Source organism: Sylvia atricapilla, chromosome 9 (genome assembly GCF_009819655.1).
Source record: "Sylvia atricapilla isolate bSylAtr1 chromosome 9, bSylAtr1.pri, whole genome shotgun sequence".
Classification (NCBI taxonomy): domain Eukaryota; kingdom Metazoa; phylum Chordata; class Aves; order Passeriformes; family Sylviidae; genus Sylvia; species Sylvia atricapilla.
This window is the reverse complement of record NC_089148.1, coordinates 4,447,274-4,463,791: the sequence shown is the minus strand read 5'-3', so window position 1 is coordinate 4,463,791 and position 16,518 is coordinate 4,447,274. Positions and strand designations below refer to the sequence as shown.

Below are 16,518 nucleotides of genomic sequence, written 5' to 3'. Positions count from 1 at the left end.
ATGTTTGTAAGTTAATGAAAAATAGCAATCTGGAAATGACCACAAGTGTCAGTATTGCCTGCCTTATTTTGCTTAGTAGATTTTCACCACTGCTTAGCTGGTAGTGAAGCCTAGCTTTTACACTTAGTGCATTTTTTTGTAAATGGTCAAGATTTTGCTCTCTGTTCTAATAACACTCAAGCCATAAACTTGGTGATTTCATTAATTACTGAGTATTATGACTTCAGAACTTGAATGCAGTAATATAGATCAATCTGTAGAACTAGAAAAAGTCCCCAGTTATTATGAAACATGCATCATGTTTTATGTAGTTAATTTTTATGTCTTATTACATAAGGAATATAAGCACATCCCCAACTTCACAAAGTTGTGAGAGGGGAAAGTTCAAGTGATGTTTTCAAGTTAGAAGGGTGTTTCTTGGGAAACATTTCTAGGAGATGTTCTATAATTTTAAAGTTTGTATTTCTTTAGTAAGTAAACTGATGTTCTAAGTGTCCAGCTAGAATTCAGTCTCTTCTCCTATTACAGCTATGTTCTTAGAGGAGCACAGGTCTGGAGTGCTTCAAAAATCACTCAAAAAGCCAAAATACAAAATATGAAGTTTTGGTCTGCTTTGATTCACTTCTGGTTTTGTGTGTCACACAAATCTATATTGGACTACTTTCGAGATGTGTTTCTTTCTTCAATAGTATGTTGTTTTCTTTATCATATCTTTTCTTTCTTCTGTATTCTGATTTTTTGTGTCTTCCCCCAGGCGTTGCGTGCAATTACTGCTGACCTCAAGTGCTAAATGCAGATTTTATTCTTCCAGGGATGGACAACATAAATTCATTTGTATTGTGCAGGATTTTTGGTTATGTGGTTCTCCCCTGATGAACTGACAAGCCAGTGCCAGCAGTAATATTTTCTGCCTGTCACAAGTGTTGCTTCTGCATTCTGAGAAGAGCAGGGACTTTATGAGGCTTTGATTCAGCACAGCAGGGGAGAGGAGGCCAAGCAGCTGAAGTACCAAAAATTCACAGGCAGTTTACGGTGGGAAATGGGCTGGTGTTTTCCCACTTACCTCATGGCTTGTTTCATTTACCTGTCTCTACTATATGATCAAGGCACTCCTCACAATCCCAGCATGAGAATTAGAAATAAAACCTCCAGTTGTTACAGAAAGCGAGACTCTGGTGGAAGAACTGGTGCTAAATATCCAATTTCAAAGCATGGAAGATGGAACGAAGATGGCATCCTGTTGGAGATAATAGGCACTAGCTTTTATGCTGAGGAAAGAAAATGTCTTGTTCCAGCTGCTGCCACCTGTCCAGACCTTGTCTCTGCCTGATTCCTTCCTTTTCTGCCCCTTTTCCCTCAGGCTATCCTCAGACTCTTGAGGCATCCCACACTTCTCTACCAATAACTTCAAGAGGCTTGGCTCATCAGGTTCAGCAAAGGATGCAGATATCCTGCCCAGCATTCTTCCATGCTGGAGGAGCTACACAGATGAATTTTTTTGTGTGTGTGAGACCAATTAAGAGATTAGCAGCTCCAACTGTTCATCCTCTCACTAAGTTTTTTCCCCCGTGCGTGTATGGTTTGTACAGGAATATGGAGAGATTTTGTCAGCCTCCCATTTTTTAGTATTGAAATTAGTGTTGCATCTCTTTAGTGAATGTTAAATAATGTGAAATTGAAGAACTGGACTTTCAGAGCTGTCAGGATTTCCTGTGTCTTGGGGTTGAGACCTGTGCTGACTCTTTCCATCTGTCACATTTCCTCAGTAGCTTTAGTATGTTAATTCCTACAGCTCCATCCTGTAGGTATCCTCATTTATAGCTAATTCTGGGGGACATGAAAGGTTTACAGCAGAAATAACAAAGATTTACCAAGTGCCTTAAATGCCTGAATCCTTTTCTTCAAGCACAGATGCTTAAACTAGGAAAACCAACAAAATCTGTGAAAAAAAATCCTTTCTTCAGTGACTCAAGAGGTCCTATTCGTGTAATAAATTTCAGCAATATTTGTTCATAGCCAACAGAAAACCTGGATCATAAAATGGAGAATAAATCCCCTTTTAAGAGCAATTCCCTATTGCCCTTTTTTTGACATGTTGAAGGAACTGAAATTCCTCCAAACACTGTGCACATCACCCAGTCTGACAGAACTGCTTCAGCCTGGCCAGCTGGGGACATGTCCTGGTTTTACCCAATATTGTTCCACCTTCATGTTTCTCTCAGTTTGCTGTAGTTCCCAATCAGTGGAGATTAAGCTGCAGATATTCCACTTCTAAAATTCACATTAAACTTAAATGATACCGTTCTTTGAGTGGCTTCCAAGGAAAAGGAAGCTCTGCAATGGAAATCATGGATTTTCTCTGAATAAGTGTGTTCATAATTCCTTCTGTAATCTGTGTAAGACTCTAGATTAATTTCATGAGCCTGAGGATTTTTCTCACACAAATTACTAATGTAGAGTCAGTAACTAGGACTCCTAGTCTTCAAATACTTGATTTAGAGGAAATCCTCAGAGTCTGGGTTGTATGATGTAAATTGACAGAGAATATTGATGGAGAACTAGAGAATTTTTATTATTTGCTGCTATCTTAAACTATGTTTCAAACTGAAATTCCAGGTGGTTAATTTTCTGCAATTTAGTGGCTTCTAACAGAAGAAGAAATCAGAGACAGCTCTCTTGCATCTTGTCCACCTCAAGACATAATATTGAGAATCATTAATGCATTCTGTAGGGAGGTGTGTGTAACAGAAAGAATTTCTGTTGTATTTAATACAATAATGCTGAATGAATTAAATTTGGCCTAAAATTCAAGATGATATTTTTTTGGTTAGGTATATAATCTTGCAATTCATGATCAGCATCTGCAAAGAGTTCTATTGCTGATGTGTCTTGCTCTAGTAAATTTATAGAGAGCATTTGTCATCTAAAAAAACCCCATCCCACTTCTTAAAAACATACAAAAACCTGTCATCCTCCTAAAAACCCCACAAAATCTCATGACCTTGGATGATGGATTGCATATTGTAGATTCATTGAAGTCTTCCCCTCTTGAGGATTTGTGTAATCAAACATTCAGACTTCTGCAAATGCTTTTTCTGTAATGCTTTTTTTGGTTAATGCATGCTAACCAAATGCTTTTTTTGCTTAATGCATGCTTGTTTTATCAGTGTGCAAGCATTATGGTTTACATTGCATATCAAAAGATTGAACTGTTGATGAGACCAAATCTGACCCACTTTTTTTTTTTTTTATTTCCCTCATACCTTTGGATCTCCATGTTAGCCTTTGCCTTATTTTTTTTGCCTTTGCCTAAGGTATTCCTTATTTTGTCAAATATAAAAAGCCCTTCTATTGCGTTTCTAGGTAAACAAGCAAAGTGATAAATAGAATAAAAAATCCTTCTTAATTTAATAAGGCCTGGATATAGTACAGGAAGGGAATCCCTTTGTTTGAGAATCTAGGTCACCTCATAAAGACAAGGTTTCCCTACTGTGAAAAATTTGCATTTGCCATTTCCTTTGGTTTTTCTTTTCCTGTTTTTCCTTATGACGTGCCAGTATCTGTACTCTTATGCTGCGTTAGCCTGATGACAAGAGGAGAAGAGGGTTTTTATTCTGTGTAATTAAATGTCACTTATCTGAGGGGCATGGGAGGAAGGGAGTGAGCCAGGAGATCTGTCAGTGAGCTGGGAAACGCTGGGTGCTGCAGGAAAGGTTGGAGCAGCTCTCTCTCCTCTCCCTGGCAGGTTGGTTGGGACCAGTGCCAGAGTCAGATTGGCTCTGTGTATGCACAGGATAATGTACACCATCTCCTGAGCCCTGTGGCATGTGGACCATGTGGGAATAGATGCAGCAGCCTGCTCAGAACAGGCTGGTGCAGCCCTGGTCCCGCGTGGCCGGAGCTCCTGAGCTCTGCTGAGTGTGTGCAGAACTGCTCATTCCTGGAGCAATGCTGAGGCATCCGTGAGATGCCTGCAGCAGTTATAAATAGCAGCTCCGTGCTGGGTGGCAGTGCTGTGGCTGAAGGCCTGCTGGCCTGGGAAGGAGGCAGGCACTGGTTCTGAGATGCTGCCCTGAGCTAAGGAAATTGTGAAATCCGAGGCATCCTCCATCATCTGGAGTGGAAAACATGCTACCTGCAGGTATCTGATCCCTGCTGATTGAGATCTCAGGGTGATAGTAAGTTGGGCCTTTCCTTATAACAGCTTTCATAGTGGTAGTGCCTTCAGATGTATTTCTTCAGACGAGGCACTAGTCAGTGACAAAAAGTTTTGTTGGAGGAGATAAGGATTTTTTGCTCTTCCTTCGGAACAGGCACATATTCGTTTCCCCAAGAATATGCCAATGCAGAACCTGCAAAATAAGGAAGAAATATGTAGTCTGGCATTAACTCTTAATTAGTTGTTTTTTCTTACGTTTTCAAAATGTCTTTTTGAAGCGCAGGAATAAATAGAGAAGTGTGAGGTATCTGGTCTGTGTATTTACTATCAGCCTGTTGAGCTACTCGTAAAATCCCTTCTGCTGCCCGTGCTCAAAAGGTGATGCTGCTGTTTTGTTTTGGTGTTTTTCTTGTAAAAGTAGAGCACAACCTGACTAAGACAAGGAAGCTATTGGATGAGTCTCCCTATGAAATTGAATCTGTTTGTCACTGGTAAAGCCATCACAAGCACGTACAGAAAGTTCCAGAGTGTCATAACAGAGGAATCTTGTTACACTTTGTGTTGGTTTTTTTTTTGTCTCTCATTGAAATCTTGGCATTGAAAGCCTAAATCTATTCCAAAACATTGTCTACTCTTAGTGGTTTACTCATTTTTATTTCCTGCCACTTAAATGTTCAGTTTTTTGGACTGAAGGGATTTTACTTTGCAACACATTGCTGTGGGGGAAAAAAAAAAAAAAACAACAACAAAAACTTATTTATTTTTTGTCATTGACATTAGACTTTTCAAAGGTGAAACAGCTATTTGGAGTACCAGGACAGATGTGAGGGCTGAAGGAGAGCTGAGGAGGTCTTGCTGTTTATGGCAGATTTCCTTCAGATAAACTGTGAATTCCCCAGGATCATCATGGATGACTGATGGTTGCTAACACGTGAGGAGCAGAAATAATGGTTGTAGTGAACCTCACCTGTGAATGTGCTGACTGGCAATCTGTCATCTCCAGTGGTTATTCACAGTGGGAGGTCCTTCAAAATGAATTTTTGTGTGTATGTGTACAGAGCAAGAGGGCACAGCCATTTGAAAACGTTCAGAACCTGTTCATTTAGGGGTTATTTTTTTGCAGGGATGGATGAAACCTATATAAAAGTTATGGCATAACAGGAAGATCCTAAAATCTGTTGGTTTTGAGGAACTCTTATCCTGTCCTCATCTTTGAACAGGATGGCCCCAGACTATGTGAGACCTTGTCAGTTGACCTTTATTTAAGAGAATGCGTTTCTGCACTACCAAAAATACAGCTGAGAAGAGTCACGTGGTAAACCAGTTCTCCTAGTGCAATGCTAGAAGCTTGGAGATAGACTGTCTGGTGTATGGATTGTGTGTAAAATGAAAAAAAATTTAAGTTGAATGCTGTCATCTTAGTGCTTTGAGAAGGGCTTAATTTAATCTTCTGTACTAAAGAGAGAAGAATAATGGGGAATTTAGATATAATGCCAAAGGAAGCTGAAAGTAGAGGCAGAAGCCCAAATGGAAAAATTCCTCTTTTGTGATACAGCCAGAAGCCTTTCCTGTATTTTAACTTAATGCATGATTTATTGCCATTGCAGTTCATTTTTGATATGGCATGTAACATCATCAGCTTTTATATGCTCCAGTAGGGGAGTATGAATGATATGTTTCTTCAGGATACCAATACCAACAGCCATTTGCACAATCTCTTTGTGTATGATATTGTAGCAATAATACACAGATCCTGTTGAAGCCATGCTAGCACTAAAAACCTTGAAGAAACTTCTTTAAACATCTTTATTTCTCGAGAAGCACACAAGTAGAAAGCTTTGTTTTTCTGATACAAATACAGTATATTCTTCTATTGTTTGTCCTCAATATAAGAATCTGTGATGTGTGACTGGAATGCTTTTGTGTCCCAGGTGGCTTTGTTAGGTGATGATTAATATTGTGATGCTGTTGCTTGGTCCTCCTCTGTGATTACTTTTGGAAAGAAACCAGCCATGTCCAAAGGCTGTATTACTTTTGGCAAAGAGTCAGGCTTTTAGAACATGCTGAAGTGGAGACAACTGAAACTTTAATGTATCTTGTCTGTTTGTGCTCTGGGTATAAACCAGAAGGTTTTAATTTGTTGTTGTGTTTGGGGAATTAATAGGTTGGGATTTGTTTTCTTTAATTTTGGGAACTATAGGATAAGTGCAAAGGCTTAATTGAGGAAATACAGAATTTTGGGTTCGGGTGGCTGCCTGGCTCTTTCTGCTGACACGTACAGTAATATGATTTTGTGCTCTGTAATAGTGATACCTGCAAAATACTTTCACATTTTCATCTATTTGCATCTGTACCCAGGGAGGGAAACTTCAGGCCTTTTGTAGTTACCCAGTTGCACTCAGTGGAAATTTTCTGATGAAAGGGGAATAATAAATGTTTTCGTCTAATTTAAGTGCTCCTTCCTAATTGTAAATAAAAGAATATTTTAATTAAAACAGACTTCTGGAATGAGAGTTCTACAATGAAAAGTATGTGTTGGAATGGATCTCAGAGGGAAAGTTGGAGACAGAGAGAACTGGAGGACAGGGTGATAAATGGCACATAACAGCACCAAACCTTTTGCGTTTTTATTTGGGGTATTTGATTATGATGCTGCATATGAAATTTCTGCATCCTGCAGCCACAGAAAAGGTAGTCTAGAAGGCAGTTTTTGTCAGAGCTGCTGTGACTGGTGTAAGAATGCTATTACTGCAAATTTTGGAAGTGCTGACTTCAGAATATTGTACTGAGAAAAATAGGTTAATGATGTTGACTCTAGGTGGGAGCAGCCATTTGAGGACACTGAAGAGAGCAAGTTTCTTTTTTTTTCAAAGGTGTTTTATTGTGTTGAATATCTAAGCTTACCTATGGGAAGCTGCAGGTAAGTACCTCCTAAAGCATAATATTAAGTTTGAGATGCTATTCATACACTGCTTGGGAGCTTTGTAGGTCTGAAGTTTCTGTGTATGTTCTTTTGAATCCCAAATTGTCTCCATACCCTTTCCTTGTGGGAAAAAGTTTCCAAGAGTGTGTTTATATTGTTGAAATCTGAATATGAACATTTCAATCTAACAATAGATGTGTTTTCTTTGTGTTGGCATCTTTTGTTTTGCTTGATGCAAATGTGTAAAATCATGGGGCAGAAAGAAAATTGCAATCAAATGTCAGCTCTGGTCATAATAGTTCTCAAAATAAGACTTATTCATAGGGCACCTTATAGGAAGCCTGGACATTGGAAATATAAAGTATTACTTTCACAACAGCTGATTTCTCCGATTTAGGATTTTCAGTGAAATAAAAGTTCATTCACAACATGACCGGTAACTTTGTGTTTGGGGGTAGATTTTCCAGCTTCTTGTGGTAAAATCTGAGTGTAACTCAGTTCCTCTGACCACAACATCAGCCTGTTAACAAGGACTGTTGTGGGGCTGCACGAGGAAAGGAGATGATGGGGGAGCACAGTCTGGGCTGGCAGTGCAGGACAAGGTGGGTTTGGGGCAGAATGCTTGGTTTGAAGCTTTTCTCACAGTTCCCCTGCACTTAACTTGCATGTGCTGGATGTAAGTGCATTGCTTGACAAACATTTTGCTGGGGCTGTTCTGAGAAAAGGGAAAATCACCAAATTGTGGTCTTGCCAAGGAGAAGTGATACCTTTGCTGCCACTGTGGTCAGGGGTGCTTAGCTACAGTGTTATAAACCAAAAAATGTCTGTTTACCCCCTGTCCTTAAGAAAACTCTGCTTGCATCCTGGTTTGATTCACTTTGTCTTCATGGTAGGCAACGTATTTTCTTCCTTTCAGTCTATTTTTTTCAAAATGAGTTAGAGCAATAAAATCTGTAAAGTAAGAGCAGGACAAGATCTAGGGGCTCTGTGAATTGTGGGGTTCCTGTGGTTAATTTTAACTTTTTTTTTTCCCCCCATATGACATCTAAAACTGAACTTGTGAACTGAGGCAGCTTGGGCAGGACAAATGTTCAGAGAAGGAATTCTGGTTATCTTGTAAGCAGATTAAAATATCCAGTTTTCCCTGTCTGGGGGAATTACAGGGTGTGGATAACTGCAGCATGTGCAAGTCCAGAATTCTTAACACTTTTGTGCTGGACTAAAACTCAGAAATTTTTGCAGAGAATTACTGCTCTTTTTCTAACTTGCTTGTCTCATGTTGTACAGATCTCTCTTGTGTCTCAGTATCTCGTCAATAGTTTCATCACCAGCGCCCAAGAGAGTGAATCTGCTCTGTCTGAACAAGACAGTGTTGATCCAAGGGCTTTAACCAGTATTGTGCTGGGGTTTCACTACTCTGTTTGCAAATGACATAGATAATTTCAATAAATACACTTAGTTTTTTCCTTTTGCCTGTACCTACCGTTCTGTCACTTAACTTTGCTGTAGCCATTAAAGCAACATGGATTCTTGTGGGCACCCCACAACAATCTCTTGGGGTGTGCATTTGTCCAAGTCACAAAATAAAAAAGTACCAGCAGAGTTGAGAAAAGAATCTGAGATTGCACAAGTTTCATGACCAGAATTACTCAGCTGACTGCAAATGTGTGGTTTAGTATGACCACCAGCTTTATTACAGTTACAGCAGATCTCACAATCATCACCTTTTGGGATTTAAAAAAAAGTATCTTTGCTTTTTCAGCAGAATTTGCCTACCAGATGAGCTGTTGTTCATCCAGGAAGCCTGGAATACAAGGCACTCTGCAATTTGAAAATTTTTTAGCCCATTTTCTGGCCTGTGGAAGTTCAAAATTGCCCTTTTCATATCCAAGTGGTTACAGTCCCTTGAATGCTCACATCCATCGCTGTCATCACTCAAGCCCTCATCTCTTGGCTTGTTTGTTACATTTTTTTATAGCTGCAGCTAAAGCTTTTGATCCTGAAAAACACATCTTTGAACTCAGCAGTGTTTTTTCTAGGCAACACAAACAACTTGGAGTTCATTGCTCCACTGTTCAGCTTTGCACATTGGCTCCTCAAGGAATTCAGTTTCAGGGTTTTCCCCAGATATTTTAATTCTTGCTGGGTGATTACTTGGAAAATTGCTTTCATCTCTCTGCCCTTACCACCCATGAAAATTGTGTTTTCTTGTAGCATAATGCAGTATATGAGATAGTGCTGGGATTGCTAAACCTGGTGAGGTACAGAAGAATAATAATAAAACTACTTTTCAGTGAACAGAAAGCAGAAGATCACGTCAGGATAAAGTACAACTGGGAACAACTGGTGCTGGATAAATTTGTTGAACAAGCAATCATGAAATAACCCAAGGTCTTTAATAGCTGCCTGTTTATTAGAATTCTAATCTAGCATCCCCTGTGTTGCAGCAATAGGAGTCACTATAAGCAGGGGAAGGCTGGAAAAAGCCTCAGCAGTTTCTGTTGCATTGACATGTTTGACAGCATCCCACAAAGTTATTAATTTATTTGGGTTTTGATTAATTTGGGGTTTTTTGTTGGTTTGGTTTGGTTTGGGGGTGGGGAATTTTCATATAGAAGTCAATGATCCATCTGTATTCATTTCAGCACCTGCAGGGCTTTTAAAAATATTCTTCTCACACAAAGCATTTCACAAGTCTTTCTAGAAGTTGCAGAGGAACCTTTCTGAGGTTATGTAGACCTCTGCTCATGTACTGCTCACTGTGTGCAAGAGGGGTCTTCCTGCTGCTCTGTACTGAGCAGCATTTTCTGTAATGCAAATGTGACTGTTCCCTTGAATCCCATTTCCAAAGTTAAATCTGAACACAGAACCAACAGTGCTGCTCCATGTGTTTGGAATTTGCACGCCAGTTGTGCTGCTGTGCAAGTGGATTGCTTGAGCCCCATATTCTGTGATAGTTCTGACAAAAACCACTTCCTGTGGGTGACTAGTCCCTGTCCTCAGAAGCAGTATTAGAACTAGATAGTTATGAATATGTGAAGTTGTAAGTTAGACACTCAAACTTGAGCCAGTTGCAGTAAATTCACAATTAGATATAAAATCCAGTTCTAGGAATACAAAATCCAGTTCTGGATGTGTCCAGGGCTGATTGTAGCACACAGAAAATCAGTAGGGTAGAAGCCTTTACACCTGGCTTTTGAGAAGGATGAAAAAATCCCTTAATACTCAAACTGTGCTTCTCAAAACCCTTCCTGGCTGCCAAGTAATATGTGTGAGGCTGGCTTAGATAACTAACCCAAAGGGAAAGAATTCTAAGAACAAATGTTTTAGTGATAACTGCCTTTGTCTTTTCACTCAGTTCAAGGAAATGAGTCATTAAAAGGAACATTGGTAGGTATAGACAAGCCTTTATTTTTCAAACAAACAAACTAGTCCTCTGGAGTTCTCAGGATTAAGAATTGTTGTTTTTGATGAAAACAGCTTATCCCCAGGAAAATGGAAGTGCTTACATGTTTAATCTTCATCACTAACACCCCTCTTGCGCTCAAAAATTGCTATTTCTATAGCAACAGTTTGAATTTATGTGACTGATGTAAATTCAAGACAAAGTTCTTAATTTTACAGATATTCTGTGCAATAAAGGTGGGAGGACTCTAGCACACTCCTGAGAGGACTCTTCAGAGGGGTTGGATAGTTTCATGTTGCTGTAGAATGGGAGACATTACCACACTGAGTTTGTACTCACATTTGTTGTCCAGCAGCTCCTTTTACAGGGCTTTCACATTTCCTGTGCTTACAGACACGACTGGGCAAGGGGCTCAGCTCTGCCCAGCTCACTGGGCACTGCTCTGGGCTGTCTGTGCTTCAGAGGGGCTGGCTGAGCTTCTCTCTCTGGGTCTGAATCCCACCTGTCATTGTGTCTGGGGACTTGTTTGCTTCGAGCTGCGCTGGTGGAGCTGCTGTCTGCTAAGCCAAATCATCTGTGCAGCTGTAGTCCAGCTACATCTGTCACAGCTTAACTTTGGGGGTAATGGTTTTAAAGCATCTCAGTAGTTGTGACTTGGATTAATTCTTTTCAAAAGTTTCTCCAATGATTTCTGTTGTTGTTGCAGCCTTTTTATATGCCTTTTTTTGTCCCTAGTTGCTCACTAGTCACTGCAGTTTTCTTTTAGATTCAGTTGTGATTTGGTTTGTTTTCGTTGCAGAACCAGAATATTTCCTAAGATATCAATAAGCAGTCCAGGTAATTCAGTCACATTTAAAGCAAATTTCTTTTAACCTGGTAATGAACAGGAAATTGCAGTGGATATTTTTCATTCAATGACACTCGTTGCCACATCTAACCTGGGACTGAAAACACCCATCCGTTCCGTGTATCATATTTAACAGTGTCAGGGTTTCGAATTTGAATAATCTTGTCAGTTTTAATTCTGTAACGGATTAATAAAGGACCAGATTTGTAAGTGAAACTTTAATTTGCATGGTGTGGTACAACAGGTGTTAGTGTTTAAGTTTGGGTAGTCCCTGGGTGACTACAGAGTTTTATTTGTGCCACCCTCCCCTGGTTCTCCTTTCCCCCCACCTCCTCCATCCCTGTGGTGCTGTGCTCGTTCTGACTTCCTTACTCTTGTGAAATTTTTATATGTACTTCAATATTTGGAAATCTATAATGAGGCTTCTATTACCTTTGTAAGATTGACATTGAATTTTCTGGCATAAAACTGAATTTCAGAATTGGAAGCCTTCTACGGATCAGACATGACCTTCACTATAATACATTTTAATATAATACATTAAAGGTTGGACTCAACGAGCTTGAAGGTCTTTTCCAAATTGAATGATTCTATGATGAGTTTTGTGTTTTGAAATAAACACATTCTGTGTATTTTTATCCTCTTTGTCTTGTCACATCAGCTTTTTTAGTTGTCCAAGTACAAAAAAGTGAATCTATGGTGTTATTTTCTTTAGGTAGTTGGTATGGGAGTCCTTTGATAAATACCGATAAACTTATGTGAAAATTTGTTCTGTAAAAATATCTTTATTTCTGCTTAAACTCCCACTCTCCCTTCCAGGAAATAAGGAAGTTGAAACAATATAAACAGTAGAAATGACCTTTTCATTAATATTGCAAAGAGTGGAAGTGAAATATTATATATTTGACTATAATATTAGAAGTTTTTGCACAATAGTTAGATCCTGTTATCAAATTCGATTTTTCTACTGTATAGTTTAAAATTAGGAAGGCAGTTAAAAGCTTGCAATTTATTATTTAAGTATGTTTTGGGGGGACTGCATGTGGATTTATGTGTGCATAGACGTATGAAAATAAACCATACCAGTTTAATGTATAAATAAAATGATTATGTGAAACACTACTTAAAATATTACTAAAATTTTCATGATTCAAATTGAAGTCAGAGAATTATTGGGAAGGCTGCAGAGGCAGAGCCACTGATTTGGATTATTTTGCATGACTCTGAAAGGCTTGGATTTTTTTTCCCAAGGCTTCTAGGGGCTTTAAATTTTTTGAACAAAGCTCTGGGTTTTCAGAATCCAATTTATATGAAATAGATGTTTCTATCAGGCTTCAAGTAGGGCATCTGGACCAGATTTTAGATATCTGCTTTGAAGTCAACCGTTTGTTTTGGCTGTTTGTTCATCCATCCTGTGATATATGCAATATTTAATTTATAGAAAACTCATATTCTTTTCAACTATGCAGTTGTTTTAGGTTTTTTTTCATAGTTCTTTAGGTTGGCTTTACAAAAATTTTCAAAGGTTCAATACTTTAAGTCAGAAAATGATAATAGAGTTGCTGGTAATTAAAGTGATTTTTTGCAGTCGCTTGTACCCTAAATTGAATAGATACACTGAAATCTGTTCTTAAAGATAAATTTTACAAGCTTTCCATCTGCATGTATTTATTTTCTTTGTCTTTTGAACCCAAGTTTTCCTGTGTTCCTCTTCACCAGCAGAGCTGTTTTTGGGTGAATTCTGTCATGGCTGGTGCAGCTGGAAGCTGCTCTGTGTTTTACATGTGTTTTATAAGCAGTTGCTAACACTTCTTGCAGAATCCAATGTTACTTTTTGCTTCTGCTGCTTCTGGGCAGTAGCTTGCAAGCTACTCAATAGTTTTCAGATTTTGGGTGAAATTCTGGGACTAATTTAAATATTATTAAGGAACAAGATAGTAATTAAATTTACCAAATTAAAGCCACAAGATGGCATCAAATTGTCAACTCTGTCCTTTGCTCCTAAGTTTTTTTAAAGGTCAAAATACTACAGGCTCTGTTAATCCCTGCATGGAAACCAGTTGGGAAAGGGAGTATGCAGTGAAATAATTTTTCCTTCCACCACTTGAACCTGTGAAGCTGCCATAAGTTATCTTTAATAATTTGGTTTTAAACAGGATGGTTTATTTTCTAAAGTGTAGCAGAAGTTGCTGTTCAGGCAATTTTTCATTCCAATTGGGAAATGAAGGTAACCTAACAAGATGTTAATGTTCATTTAGGCCTAAGAAATGCATTAAGTATCTAAAATACAGACATTTTTCCTAAAATAAAGGAAAATAACAGTTGGATCCTGATTAATCTGTCAGGTAAATATTGGTAATGGGTCCTTTTTGTTAATTAATACAGATAATTGCTGGTTTAAAAAGCTGTTATTTTTAGAAAAGTCAAAAAAACACTTCAAGAACACTAAACTTTTAGAAAAGTTCAAAAAACACGAACACTAAAATGAGTCCCACAGAGAAGCAGATCCAGGAAAGGAGGTAGTGAGGCTCAGGAGAGTATGGAGCTGATGACATTCTGTGTCAGGTTGTTACTTCTGAATGGTTAAAATGTATATCTTAAGTAAACTCTGTGTATAACCTTCTATGGTAAATTAGCAGAAGTAAACCAAGTAATATGGTTTTGATTAAAAAAAAACGTGAAGTGGTTGTCTTAAAGATTTCTATTTTTCAAATTACATGGTTTTGTTACTAGATTAGTTTCAACTCATGAATATTCATATTATACTCCTTAACAGTGTCAAACAGCTTATGCATGAGAATTAGGTATGTCATTTTCAAGCAAAACTGTCTAAGTATTCAGAAATTTTGAGGAAATGAATGTTCTTTAAATAGTTAAAAAGTGATTTCCGCTGCTTGTGATGCTTAGGGTATGGCTGCATGAACAAAAGCTCTCTTGGCTGGAGTTTGAATTTGCAGCGTGCTGGTTACTTCACAGTAAGTTTTAGATTAAAAATTTCACATGAGAAAACTTGAAACATCTTCCTGTGTGCTCAGTGAGAAATAACTCTTGTCTTTATAGAGAGTGAGAGTGTGCAAACAAGGAGTTGCCTCTGGGTAGCTGAGAGGCCACAAATCCCCAGCAGCACCTCCTTGGTGTAGTTGGATGAAACAGCTCCAGAGGTTATTCTGTCAAATGAATACTCTGTGGTTATACCTGCCTTAAGAACACAGCTTGCCTTAAACCAGTGTGTCGTCACAGGAAAAGCCTAATTCTATCTGAATGCTTTTGAAAAGCGTTAATTTAAAATCCAAACTTAGCAGGACAAAGGAAAATACTAACAAAATTATCCTGATAATGACCTCCTTACCGCCACCAGATTTTCCTCTCCACTTGCAGGTCCTGTCAACCATCACAGCTCCGTAGTTGTATTCTTTTCCTCACCTTGGTAGTAATACATTTCTCATTACAAATCCTCTGAGAACTGTGGGGGTGAAATGTTGATCAGAGTTTCTTTTGCTACATTGGCTGCAGCTTTTACAGAATAGGAGGCAGTGGTTAGATCACTGAAAATTATAAAAAGAGAAGGGGCTTAAATCACCTCCAAAGGATTGGTGGTACACCTTCCATCAGGTGACAGCTGAGCTTTGAGGATACCTCAATGTAAGGAGTTGTGAGCTGAGGAAGGTTCATTCCTGAGATTATCATAGTCTAAGGTACCAATTTATACACTTAAAAGCTGTGACCTCCATAATTTATCGATTTGCAGAATTTGGTCTAAATTCAGCTAAATGAGTAAATACCACTTCCATGCCTCTATAGAGTGGTCATAGGCATGGAAGTGGTATTTACTCATTTAGCTGAATTTATTTCCTACTATTAATCAGATAATTTTATGTGATTTTTTTCTGTACTTTGTTGTTGATTCGAGCAAAGGGTGTGTGTTTTGTTTCCTTCAGTTGCCATGTTCTCAAAGCCTTCCTTTTTTGTTTCAGGCCCCTGCACTAAGTTCCCCATAAATCGCTGTAGAGCAGTCAGTTCAGAGGAGAGTGTGAAGAACTCCCAAACAGATAATTTGCCAGTTACTTCATTAGGCACAAGCCACTGGGTTGCCTTGTGGTTTGGTTCTTTATTTGGTTCTAATTCTAACCAAGTTTGTCTGCAGCAGCTGCTGGTTGCCTCCCTTCACTGCAGGGTGTGTTTGAGACATGAGAAGCACTGGATGAGTGGCAGAGGAGGCAGCAGTGCTGCTCTGCTGGTTCCATAGGGGTGGAAGGAGGAGAGAAGGTGTGGGACAGCACACAGTCGTGATCATGCATTTGAACTGGATTTAGAAACTTGAAACTTGGCATTGCAGGAGTTGATGTTTCTTTAGCTTGATCGTTTTCTTTACATTTCATCAAGTACTGTGAATTTAGGGAAGTGTTATGAGGAATTCTTGGTTTCTTCAAAATGAGTAACTACTGCAGCACAGAATCATTCTTTTGACACAGAACATGGTATCTTTCTACAGAAAGAGGTGCAAAATGTTTTATTTTTGCTTTCTTGGAAAGTGGAAGTAAAAAGAAAGATGCTGTATCTCAGTTCCAAGGCTTGTCTCAAAGGTAGTCAGCCTTTCCTGCTGCTCTTCCTCTAGAGTGTGGTGGTATTTTCATTTTTATGATTTTCTGAGTAATTATTGTGAAAGGACATTGTCAAAAATACCTTTCCTCTGCTGCTATAAAAGTAAGTCTTAAAATAACAGGTACTGACTCAACTGCCCTACATAAATGTTGGTATTTTAATAATCAGAAAAGAGTACAGCAAAATTTGGGATAGACCCATTACTTGCAGTGCAGGGTTAAATCCTTATACTAAAGATTAATGGGAAGTTGCTGCCTGTAAAAGTTACAAAAGCTGCTCACTGCACCAAATGTCAGCTCCAGCTTAATGTAACTAATCATCAGTGGCTTCACTAATGCTCAGGGAAGAGAGGCTTTGAGTAAATTTGTGTTTTCTATGGGCTTGTGTAGAAGCTTCTATTTGTACTTCAGAGATCATGAGATAAAGAGTTCTAACATTCATGATGGAAACTTAAAAGCAGTTCCCCTAAGTGTTATTTAAATCGTGGAACATGAGCCTTCTCATTAGCTTTCTTTTATTTTGCATTACAAAACACACTGTTATTTATGCTTGGACACAGAGGTCTGATAATGCAGTACTGG

The 16,518-nt window shown here is 38.6% G+C and overlaps 1 protein-coding gene across 1 annotated transcript in view; it reads left to right on the top strand.

Annotated features, from left to right (window-relative positions):
- Window positions 1–16,518, top strand: part of CDC73 (cell division cycle 73) — a 103,208-nt gene that overhangs the window by 66,645 nt on the left and 20,045 nt on the right. The window lies entirely within an intron of this gene.